Source organism: Entelurus aequoreus, linkage group LG03 (genome assembly GCF_033978785.1).
Source record: "Entelurus aequoreus isolate RoL-2023_Sb linkage group LG03, RoL_Eaeq_v1.1, whole genome shotgun sequence".
Classification (NCBI taxonomy): domain Eukaryota; kingdom Metazoa; phylum Chordata; class Actinopteri; order Syngnathiformes; family Syngnathidae; genus Entelurus; species Entelurus aequoreus.
Window position 1 is genome coordinate 60,687,670 of NC_084733.1, and position 13,096 is coordinate 60,700,765.

General features: G+C 42.2%; 1 protein-coding gene across 2 annotated transcripts in view; it reads right to left on the minus strand.

The window, feature by feature from the left end:
* Positions 1-12,652: 12,652 nt before the first annotated feature.
* Positions 12,653-13,096, minus strand: part of mis18bp1 (MIS18 binding protein 1) — a 49,432-nt gene continuing 48,988 nt past the window's right edge. For both annotated transcript variants that reach the window (XM_062042337.1, XM_062042336.1), the window contains exon 16: positions 12,653-13,096. This exon is cut by the window's right edge and continues 422 nt beyond it. The gene's annotated coding sequence lies outside the window, so the exon portion shown is untranslated.

Here is a 13,096-nt window from a genome sequence, read left to right on the forward strand (position 1 = left end):
CAGCCAAGGCTGCATACTCACGGTACCTGATATTCAGCTGGGAATGACTACAACAGTAAATAAACACAAGACATATATATACTCTATTAGCCACAACACAACCACGCGCACATACGGTCAAGCTATCAGATGTTTAGCAGCCAAGGCTGCATACTCACGGTACCTGATATTCAGCTGGGAATGACTACAACAGTATATAAACACAAGACATATACAGTATATACTCTATTAGCCACAACACAACCAGGCTTATATTTAATATGCCACAAATTAATCCTGCATAAAAACACCTACGTGTTTGTTATGCTAGCTCCTAGCTCCTCTGCTAGCTCCTAGCTCCATAGAACACGCCAATACAATTCAAACACCTGATCAACATACACAATCACTCAGCCCAAAAGACAGTTCACCTAACCCAATGTTCATAAAGCTTATATATTTTTAAAAAGTTACGTACGTGACGCGCACATACGGTCAAGCTATCAAATGTTTAGCAGCCAAGGCTGCATACTCACGGTACCTGGTATTCAGCTGGGAATGACTAAAACAGTAAATACACACAAGACATATATTTACTCTATTAGCCACAACACAACCAGGCTTATATTTAATATGACACAAATTAATCCTGCATAAAAACACCTACGTCTTTGTTATGCTAACTCCTAGCTCATATGCTAGCTCCTAGCTCCATAGAACACGCCAATACAATTCAAACACCTGATCAACACACACAATCACTCAGCCCAAAAGACCGTTCACCTAACCCAGGGGTCGGCAACCCGCGGCTCCGGAGCCGCATGCGGCTCCTTGACCACTCTGATGCCGACCCCCCCGATTTTCCCAGGAGATTTATGGATGTCAGTGTCTCTCATAAATTACTCCCAGGGAAAAAATAATCCTATTTACACTCTAATTACTAAATAAAGGGCGTGCCCTAATTGCACTGCAGTAATTGTCCTCTATAGCATTTACATACAGTGTGCCAGTCCAGCCACATGTTGCATGTTGTTATTACTTGCACACACAGGAGACAGCAAAGCATACTTACTCATCAGCCACACAGCTTACACTGACGGTAGCCGTATCAAACAACTTTAACATTGTTACGTTACAAATATGCGCCACACTGTGAACCCACACCAAAAAAGAATGAAAAACACATTTCTGGAGAACATCCCACCGTAACACAACATAAACACAACACAACCATTACCCAGAATCCCATGCAGCCCTAACTCTTCCGGTCTACATTATACACCCCCGCTACCACCAAATCCCCCCACACATCAACCACCCCCCCCCCCCCCCCCTCTCCGTGCGTTGGTTGAGCGGAAGAGTTAGGGCTGCATGGGATTCTGGGTATTGGTACCGTCAGTGTAAGATGTGTGGCTGCTGAGTTAGTACGCCTTGCTGTCACTTACGTGAGCAAGCTGAAATTGCATTCTACGTGTGGTCGAGCAGGTACACTGTTAGGGCAGACTGTAGAGGGCGCCAAATGCAGTGTCATCACGCTCTGATATTCGGGAGTCTCCCGGGAAAAGTGAGAGGGTTGGCAAGTATGACGCTATCAAGCGTTATTAGTTCAAAACTCGCGGGCTGCACTAACATCAAACTTCCACATTAAAGTGCGTGCCGGTGCGTGTGTCGGAGACCCTTGGTTAACATAGCACAAAGCATTTAAGCTTTGTATGCAGTGTTTTTCATTTTAAATTTTTTTTTGTGGCTCCCATTACTTTCTTTAATTTGTGAAACTTGCCAAAATGGCTCTTTGAGTGGTAAAGGTTGCCGACCCCTGACCTAACCCAAGGTTCATAAAGCTTATACATTTTAAAAAAGTTACGTACATACGCAAAAAAAAAGTTGCGCACATACGGTCAAGCGATCAAATGTTTAGAAGCCAAAGCTGCATACTCACGGTAGCACGTCTGCGTCTTTGTCATCCAAATCAAAGTAATCCTGGTAAGAGTCTGTGTTGTCCCAGTTCTCTACAGGCGTCTGTGTATCCAAGTCAAAAGCCCTCCTGGTTAGAGTCTCTGTTATCCGAGTTCTTCCATCTTGACTGCATCTTTCGGGAATGTAAACAAAGAAGCGCCGGCTGTGTACTGTTGTGGCTGACTACGTTCGAAAAATACGTCCATTTCGCACCGACAACTTTCTTCTTTGCTTGCTCGGCTTCCTTCTCCATAATGCAATGAACATGATTGAAACAGATTCACGAACACAGATGTCCAAAATACTGTGGAATTATTAAATGAAAACAGAGCTTTTTCGTATTGGCTTCAATGTGGAAGGCATACCCGTGTTCGCCGGTCTACGTCACGCGCATACGTCATCCTCCGAGGCGTTTCGAACCGGAAGTTTAGCGGCAAATTTAAAATGTCACTTTATAAGTTAACCCGGCCGTATTGGCATGTGTTATAATGTTAAGATTTCATCATTGATATATAAACTATCAGACTGCGTGGTCGGTAGTAGTGGGTTTCAGTAGGCCTTTAAAGTTAAAGGTCTAAAAAAATGATGTAGTCACAATCTTAACGGGCCGCATGTGGCCCGCGGGCCATATTTTGCCCAAGTCTGCTCTAGACCATCGCCTAAACCCCAGAAGTGCCCAGAAGTGTCTCTAGGTATCGTGGTTGCAACCCGCCGATAGCGATCTCATTCAAATTGCATTAATATTATTAGTAGTTGCATGAGGAGCCCACAGGCAGAGGGGGTCATGAGTTTTTAACGAAAACTGCAACCCCGTTAACTATTGAGACTGTGAATAAAATAGAATAAAGACTGCAGTTTATCAAGATGAAGTCAACTTATCTTTAATTGTTTTCACAATTGTTGAATCAATACTGTTACCTTCAAAATTGTGCAGCATTAACTTGTTCAAGTGTTATTAAATTGGATTACGTGTGCGACGCATGCGCCTTGTGATGGTTGACGGATGAAGGCCACAGACATCTGATATTGTTTACATATTTAATCATGTGGCTTCTTCCCGGAAGTGAAAACCAGTGGTGTTCAGCCAAGATGGCTTAGAACTATCTAAGTACAAAAGAGGCTTAACTCTTCCTGCAAAAAGCAGATACAAGCAAAAAACACTATGCACTGGAATAGATCCCTATACTTAATCAAAAAAAGAATTGTCGAGCGATATCAAGAATTATACGTCGGTCACGTTCCTAGTCATATCGAACTATTGTGCGACGCCATTTAACGTGACAAAACAGATGGAAACTTGGAAGAGCATGGAGGTCTACAACTTCTTTGTGTGTGGCTGGGTCAAGGACATTGGTATTAAGACTCTCCTGGATAATCCTGCATTATTTTTATTCAAATAAGGTTGCATTTTATAATTTAACTTTGCGTCTACTGCCATGTTTGTTGCTGTTGCACGCACTGTTTATGAGTAGCGTGTTTTCCCCGTCTCTATCAAAATAAAACTATAGAGGTCAACATTGTGTATGTGCTGAAAGCTTCATTCATGATTGTTGTTAAAAGCCTAACTCTTTTAGGTTTTGCTCACATTTGCTTTCTTTTATTTAGACTCGCCGAGTGGGTGCTTTGGAAACACTCATAGCAACATGTGTTTAAGAAATACAAATAATACTAAGATAATACTTAAATGGGAAATAATAAACATTAAAAGTATATCAAACAAACCTTTAACAAAAGGATCACTGCAAACTCACGCATTTAACGACTCTGCTCCCTTGGACTGGAGTGTGAGCTGCTTTTATCGTCGTCGTTTCGTAAAATCTTACACTCTTCCGCCCTTTTTGATTACCTCTCGAGTAACTCTGAAGAAACGTCTATCCTCTTTGTGATTTGTACAACCAAAAACAACACAAGCATAAGGCATACCGTATTTTCCGACCATAGGGCGCATTAAAGGGGTCATATTTATTTTATTTTTTTCTAAACACTTCCTTGTGGTCTACATAACATGTAATGGTGGTTCTTTGGTCAAAATGTTGCATAGATTATGTTTTACAGATCATCTTCAAACCGCTTTCTGACAGTCGCTTCATGATGCGCCGTTTTGTGGGCGGCCTTATTTACATGGCTCATCATGGCAGCGTCTTCTCTCCGTCATCTTTGTTGTAGCGGTGTAGCGTGCAAGGACAGGAGTGGAAGAACTGTCAAAAGATGGAGCTAACTGTTTTAATGACATTCAGACTTTACTTATATCCACAACGGAGTAGCATCCCCTCATCCGTGGCTCATTAGTGCCATAAAAAGGCCGGAAATGTGTCCCGTGAAAAACTAAAACTAAAGTTCCGTGGGTGAATTATGTAAACTCACTACACTGGTAGTTTTTAGCACTTCCATAGCGAATTTACTCACAGATATAATGAAGAACTTTACACTACTATACAGTAGGCTGACCATATTCTGAAATCCCAAAAAGAGGACACATATATGCGTGCCAAGGCGGGCAGCACGCCAAGGCCGGGACTAGGTTAAAATTTACCAATGATACTCGAACTTGCTTTATAAATAATATATTTTTTTAAAATAAGCATTTTTTCTCCTCTGTTGACAGCAGTGTTGGCGCTAGGAATTTTCAAAATGGGGTCCCAGGGACCCCATCAAGTCATAAAAATGGGGTCCCACAGTAAATTTTTTGGGTCCCACTTTTTTATAAGCATTTTGAAAACAAATGACAAATGTATGCATTATCCTGTTGTAACTCACATTCTATATTGTGTTTTGGAAAAAGGTTGTCATAAACGTTACTTAATTCATTAAAAAAGATAATACAAAAGAAAACATATGTGTATACATATGTAAATGTATTCAGTTATAAACATTCATTCACTTTCTTCTTTCCTTCATGGATCTAAACTTTACCACTGCTGCTAGTTTTTTCTATGTTTTATTTAATAAGTTGTAGGTGTATTTATTTCAGTATAAAAGTGTAAAAAGTGTTTTGCTTGGGTCATGAAATGATGATAATGGTGTGCCAGGGCATACATACATTTTATATTTAACGCTTAGATCTCTGGAGTCTACATCAACTTCGGATCTATTCCTCATTTCAAAATGTTATAGTTTTTTTTTTATGTTGTTTTTGTTTGTTTGTTTGTTTTCCGCCCTTTTTTGTCAAACAAAACTGTTTTTTATGGCAAACACACAAAATATGCAAAATCTTCCACCAAAAATATTTTTCAAAGTGGAATATTTGATGTGAAGTAATCGGAACCTTTGATAGGTCAATAATTCATAATAACATAACAATGACCGTTTGAAAGGAAAAAAAAAACAGCTTTGTTTTATTAGTCAACATTGCAACTTTTTCTAAATTACATTTCACCTTTAAGCTTTTTTATTTCACTTTTGTTATGTTTTTGTTAATTTTAATAGTATTTTTAGAATGTGCCGTGGGCCTTTAAAACATTAGCTGTGGGCCACAAATGTTAAAAAAAAATTAATAATCTGCATCCTTTCTGATTTCAATGCGTTAAAAAGACACAAGAAGTGCGTTAACGCCAACACTGCTTGACAGTATAACAAAATAAGTCACACTTATATTCTGTAACATTCACAGTTTTGGAAAAAAAAGTGCAGAGGTAGAAATATTCAAAATAACCTCTTGTATATAATGTAAACATAAATAATGCCTCAAAAAAAGTTAATTAAATTTAAACAAAACAACAGCAGACGAGCTCTCGCCCTGCACAGCTGTTTTGTGCTTTGTAGTGTCGATATGGGCTTGCAGATCGTTAGCCCCTTTATTTGCCACAGATACATACGTTCCTGCTTTGCACACAGTGCATTCTGCTTTCCATGTGTCACGGCCAGGACGAAAACTTGAATACTTTTCCCGCAAATCATCCGTGAAGTTGCATTTACGTTTAGGCAATTCTTGTTCTCATGTCTCTCTCCAGTGTCTCCACTCACTAGCTCTCTCGCTCTGTGTCTCTGCCCCTCCCTCACGAATGCTGCTACGTGCACGCACCTTCAGTTGTTTTTTTTTAACCCCTTCTTAACTTAACCCTGAACGTACATTGAAAATACACGCAACCCTAATTCAAAATGCCGGACATTTGAGGCATTTAAGAAACCCCGCCCGGACACCCCCGCAAAAGAGGACATGTCCGGGGAAAAGAGGACGTATGGTCAGCCTACTGTACAGTAGAAATGGCAACAGCGGAGGATGAATGTCCCATAACAAGAAGATAGAGAAAAAGAAAAAACTTAACTACGGTGTCGCCACGGACTGCAAAGGCGGATGCGTGCAAATTTTCAGGACTTATGCAGATCCCAAATACAGATCAGCAGGTACCAGAAGGTAAGAAATCTTCCTTTTGCATGATATTGCGAAACAAAACGCCAGATAACTTAGATTTAGATAAACTTTAACGATCCACAAGGGAAATTGTTCCACACGGTAACTCAGTTACAAAGGATGGAAAGGGAAAGGGCACAAAAAGAGGGCAAAATCAAAAGGTATAAAGTAGACAGAAAATTTACCATAGTAGCAATATAAAATATAACCTGTAATATTCTCCTTTCTGAGCTGCCACCTTATCGTGGTAGAGGAGTTTGCGAGTCCCAATGATCCTAGGAGCTATGTTGTCCGGGGGCTTTAATGCCCCCTGGTAGGGTCTCCCAAGATAAACAAGTCCTAGGTGAGGGATCAGACAAAGAGCAGCTCAAAGACCTTTATGAAAAGTACAAATCGAGGACCTAGATTTCCCTTGCCCGGACGCGGGGTCACCGGCGCTCCCCTCTGGAGCCAGGCCCAGAGGTGGGGCACGATGGCGAGCGCCTGGTGGCCGGGCCTGTCCCCATGGGGCCCGGCTGGGCTCAGCCCGAAGAGGCAAAGTGGGTCCCCCCTCCAATGGGCTCACCACTCATGGGAAGGTTCATAGAGGTCGGGTGCAGTGTGAGCTGGGCGGCAGCCTAAGGCAGGGCACTTGGCGGTCCGATCCTCGGCTACATAAGCTAGCTCTTGGGACGTGAGAAGTCACCTCGCTGGGAGGGAAGGAGCCTGAGCTGGTGCACGAGGTGGAGAAGTTCCGGCTAGATATATTTGGACTCACTTCGACGCACAGCAAGGGCTCTGGAACCTGTTCTCTCGAGAGGGGATGGACTCTCTTCCAGTCTGGCGTTGCAAGCAATGAGAGGCGATGGGCTGGGGTGGCAATTCTTGTTGCCCCCCGGCTCAAAGCCTGCACGTTGGATTTTAACCCAGTAGACGAGAGGGTAGCTTCCCTTCGCCTTCGGGTTGGGGGACGGGTCCTGACTGTTGTTTGTGCTTGCGCACCAAACAGCAGCTCAGAGTACCCACTCTTTTTGGATTCCCTTGAGGGAGTACTGGAGAGTGCTTCCTTGGGTGATTCCCTTGTTGGCAACGACAGTGAAACCTGAAGAGGCATGATTGGGAAGAATGGTCTCCCGGATCTGAACCCAAGTGGTGCTTTGTTATTGGACTTTTGTGCTCGTCATGGATTGTCCATAACAAACACAATGTTCAAACATAAGGGTGTCCATATGTGCACTTGGCACCAGGATACCCTCGGCCGCAGTTCCATGATTGACTTTGTCGTTGTGTCATTGGATTTGCGGCCTCATGTTTTGGACACTCGGGTCAAGAGAGGGGCAGAGCTTTCTACCAATCACCAACTGGTGGTGAGCTGGCTCCGATGGTGGGGTAAGATGCCGGACAGACCTGGCAGGCCCAAATGCATTGTGAGGGTCTGCTGGGAATGCATAGCAGAGTCTCCTGTCAGATAGAAAGAGTCCTATCGGGTCCTTTTGGCTCATGGGACTCTAGAGTAAGCGGACAGGTACCGACAGGCCAAGCGAAGTGCGGCTTCAGCGGTCGCGGAGGCAAAAACTTGGACATAGGAGGAGTTAGGGGAAGCCATGCAAAACGACTTCCCGACGGCTTCGAAGCGATTCTGGACCACCATCCACCGCCTCAGGGGGGGGAAGCAGTGCACTGTCAACACCGTGTATGGTGAGGATGGTGTGCTGCTGACCTCTACTGTGGCTGTGGGCGGTATAGCTTGGTTGGGAGAGTGGCCGTGCCAGCAACTTGAGGGTTCCAGGTTCGATCCCCGCTTCCGCCATCCTAGTCACTGCCGTTGTGTCCTTGGGCAAGACACTTTACCCACCTGCTCCCAGTGCCACCCACACTGGTTTAAATGTAACTTAGATATTGGGTTTCACTATGTAAAAGCGCTTTGGGTCACTAGAGAAAAGCGCTATATAAATATAATTCACTTCACTTCCCTGTGGATCGGTGGAGGGAATACTTCAAAGACCTCCTCAATCCCACCAACACGTCTTCCTGTGAGGAAGCAGTGCCTGGGGAATCTGTGGTGGGCTCTCCTATTTCTGGGGCTGAGGTTGCCGAGGTAGTTAAAAAGGCAAGGCCCTGGGGGTGGATGAGATCAGCCCAGAGGTCCTTAAGGCTCTGGATGCTGTGGGGCTGTCTTGGTTGACAAGCCTCTGCAACATCGGTACCTCTGGATTAGCAGACCGGGGTGGTGGTTCCTCTCTTTAAGAAGGGGAACCGGAGGGTGTGTTCCAACTATTGTGGGATCACACTCCTCAGTGTTCCCGGTAAGGTCTATTCAGGTGTACTGGAGAGGAGGCTACGCCGGACAGTCGAACCTCGGATTCAGGAGGAACAGTGTGGTTTTCGTCCTGGTCGTGGAACTGTGGACCAGCTCTATACTCTCGGCAGGGTCCTTGAGGGTGCATGGGAGTTTGTCCCACCAGTCTACATGTGCTTTATGGACTTGGAGAAGGCATTCGCCCGTGTCCCTCGGGAAGTCCTGTGGGGAGTGCTCAGAGAGTATGGGGTATCGGACTGTCTGATTGTGGCGGTCCGCTCCCTGTACGATCAGTGTCAGAGCTTGGTCCGGCAGTAAGTGGGACACGTTTCCAGTGAGGGTTGGACTCCGCCAAGGCTGCCCTTTGTCACCGATTCTGTTCATAACTTTTATGGACAGAATTTCTAGGCGCAGTCAAGGCGCTGGTTTGGTGGCTGCAGGATTAGGTCTCTGCTTTTTGCAGATGATGTGGTCCTGATGGCTTCATCTGGCCAGGATCTCCAGCTCTCACTGGATGGCGGGGCTCACCCTTAGAGATAGGGTGAGAAGCTCTGTCATCCGGGAGGAGCTCAAAGTAAAGCCGCTGCTCCTCCACATCGAGAGGAGCCAGATGAGGTGGTTCGGGCATCTGGTCAGGATGCCACCCGAACGCCTCCCTAGGGAGGTGTTTAGGGCACGTCCGACAGGTAGGAGTCCACGGGGAAGACCCAGGACACGTTGGGTAGACTATGTCTCCCGGCTGGCCTGGGAATGCCTCGGATGGATGGAATATGTAACAGCTGCAGCAAAAGAAAGGGCAGCATGTCTTCCCTTATACACACACTGTAATAATACTCGTATGTTGAAGCACAATACAATCCATCAAGCAGTGCGACTTCATAGTTTACCAAAGTCGTACTAAAACATTTTTATAGATTGTTGAGCGATGTGTGTAATGTTCTATATTTTCAATGGAACATATAAAATGTTGGTGTTGTTTACTTGAGTCAAATTGCGGTCTACGCGTATCTTTTATTTGTGACTGCCATCTACTCAGCCGTGTCTTCCCTTGACCCAGGAGGGGACGACAAGACTAGAAATACACTTCATACGCTCCACAGAATGCGATTTAAGAAGCTGCGTTAAAGACCTTACAAAAAATCTTTAATCCTATGTGTTTTTTTCTTCAGGCAGTCCCAGTTGCCAATCATCTTGGTGCAGTGTGCAACATCAACCCTGACAAAACAAGGTGGTAGTTTTGCATCTTATTTACCAAGTAAAATGTTAAATCATTCATTGACATAGCTTTTCAGGTCAGGATAAGGAGTAAACTCCTTCAGAAGAGCTCCTCGAATGGCAGAGAAAAATCACTCCCTTATTTTGGAACAGGTGCCCCTGAACTAATCCATTTGGTCAGCCAATGTGCGATGGCGTTAACATCATGTTTCTCTGACAGTAATTTGCAACACTGGGAGACTGCTGTGCCCTGCCAGAACATGAGCCATTTGGCCTTGTCAGTTTTCCTCCAACCGATCCAGTTGCATCAAAACATACTTTCTCCTGAGTTTTCTTTATGACGTCCTTGTACACATGCATTTGTGTTTGACTCCAGCAGTGACAGAAAAACTTCTCCAGTCCAATGTTTCTGATGCTACCACTGTGAGGTGAACTGTATTTAACAGCTGCAAGGAATAACTAGGATTTGTGTCACCTAATTCCAAATCCTTCCTTTCTTGTTTTGATTTGATTTGCGCAGGGTGGCCAAATTGGGCACACGAGTCAGCTCTGGATCTCCAAAGTCCATAAGCTTATGTGCCTGTGATGCCCTCCAGAGAAGCATACTGCCCTTGCACAGTTTTGTGGCTACCTGCACACACAAGTCTTCAGACAAAAAAATGCTTTGAACAGCCAACGTGCAGGGAGCCATCTGTGTTTTTGATGCAGCATTTGCACACTATTGGGCTGTTAACTGCAGGCTCTCTTTCACATGTTAAAAAGACACGACTGTGGCACTCCTTACAAATCTTTTACCTCAATGTAATTGCTGGATAGACCTTGGCTCTTTTAAAAACAAATGTACAGAAACTCTACAACACCTTCCAAATGTGTTTAACATGAGTCCAGGTACCAGGCTCCAAAAGTGTATATTCCCTTTTTAATTTGGCTTGATACTATTTGTCTTTGTGTTCAACCTTTTCCGGAATTAATTTGACCCATTTTCAAAATAAACATTAAGCTGAAAAGCTTGATGATTTTGTCCGTCAGAAAGAGAAGTTGAAGAATATGTGTCATTGATAGTCACAGGATCACTGACTTTGTATTGCTTATTTTAAGAAAAGTATACAGGGCCTTTGCTGTGAAGCAGTTTCCCAGCTGCTCACTCAGCGCCGTCCATACACTAGCATTTAGAGAGGCTATGTTGATATTTTGGAGTATGGCCTCTTTTGATGTGCAGAGAACTGAAAAGATGAAATCCCTGTCAAATGATGATTTTTTTTTTGGCATCTTGTTTTAAGAGGAAATACATACAATTAGCATAAATTACTTTATTTCTGCAATGTATTTTACTACCAATTAAAGTGCTAGACCCAACATGGTGCCTTGATCAAATCATTAGAAAACTGATAGAGATATCTGCAAACCTTACAGTAAATGCAAGTTGAAATATACTTATGTACTATGTATTATATGCTACAGCTTACCCATGTCAATTTCTGTGCAAATTAACTTGTATTTAGGTCAGTTGAGTTTAGTTGAGACTAATTAACCTTGCATTTCTGCAGTAGTAGTGTGCATTCAGTTTTGTATACAACGTAAGTGTTTGAACATGCTTACATTGGCCACAGGTGTAATTGTGAGGGTCGTATTTAATAAGCTTGAAAAGTAAAAGTTGAAAATGCTGCATCAAAACTTTCAATTCCACAGGTGTACCAGTCTTTCTACCACCCACAGAGGCAGTAAAGCGTAGTTCATGATGCTCATTTGAAACGTAATAACTCATCAATTATAGCAACACAATTGAAAGTTTCAACGGCACAAATATAGCACAAATAAACAAGACTATTTTGTTATTGTTGGGACCACAAATTCGACTGTTTTCGTCAAAAACGGAGAATTCCGGTGTGTTCGTCACGTTACCTCCTAAATTGTTAACGTTAATAATTCATAGAGTATAGCAGCACAATAGATAGTTTCAACGGCACAAACCAGCAAAAACATAGCACAAACAAATTATACTATTTTGTTATTGTTTGGACCACAAATTAAACTGTTTAGTTCAAAAACGGAGAATTCCGTTTTGTTTATGACGTCACTTCCTAAATTGTTTGGAAATTTGAAACATTAATATCTCAAAAACGAAAGGACGTCAATCAATAATTTTTGCTGTACAAACCAGCTCAAACAAATGAGACTATTATGGCTTAATTTGGATAAAGCGGCGGACGAGTGAGCTTTGACTGACTGCACAAACAAACACAAATTAATGAGACTATTTTGGTTTAGTTTGGAGAAAATGGGGGATTGGGTGACCTTTGATTGATCTCTAAAATATTTAATAATTCAGAAACGAAAGCAGCACAAACAACAATTTTAACTGCATAAACGCAGCACAAAGAATTAGGACTCGTTTGGATATAGTTAAGGACTGTTTATATGTAATAACTTAATTACACGTTAACATGAAAAACATAAAACGTTACCTTAGAAACTATAATAGTTAGACCAAAAATGTTTGCAGCACAAACAAATGAGACTACTTTGACTTAATTTGGAGAACGGGGGTGGGCTGAGTGACTTTTGATACACCTATAAAATAATCTTTATTAACTCAGAAACTAAAACAGCACAACTAACCATTCAACTGCACAAACCATCACAAACGAATGAAACTATTTTACCAGAGTTTTGCGAGGCGCCAACTTCACACAGGTAAAATATTGTACGTCTCAAATATAATTTTATGTCAAAACATCTCATGCTGTTCCTGAGCAACAGTAAATTAAGTCTGCTTACCAACAGTGGTAATTGGACCACAGATATTTAAACAGTCATTAGATTATTTTGGTCTTCAAAGAAAAAAAGAAAACAAATACAACTTTAAACACTGATTAAATTTACAAATACAAACATCTTTATTTTTTTAAAGAAGAGAAACATGTGTCTTTTAAAGTATAAGCATTAAAACAGTATGCTTCAGGATATACACTTCGAGAACACGGTTTAAACCCTTTTACAGTATGTGAAAGTGAACACCATTTTTACTCTTTTATTACTGACTATTTCAAAATTTTTAATGGTGTAACAAAAAAATCCTGTAGTTCTACTAACTTTTCATTATCATAATTAGACTTTACATTTCTGAAACATGATGGGTCATTCAGTAAAAAGTAAAACATGCGTCTTTTAAAACGTAAGTATAAGCATTAAAATAATATGCTTCAGAATAGAAACTTTCAGTTGTTTAGAGAACAACCTATTTATGTGAAAGTAAAAAACAGTTTTACTTTCTTCTGTTACTATTTAACATTTGTAACAGTGTAACAAATAATGAA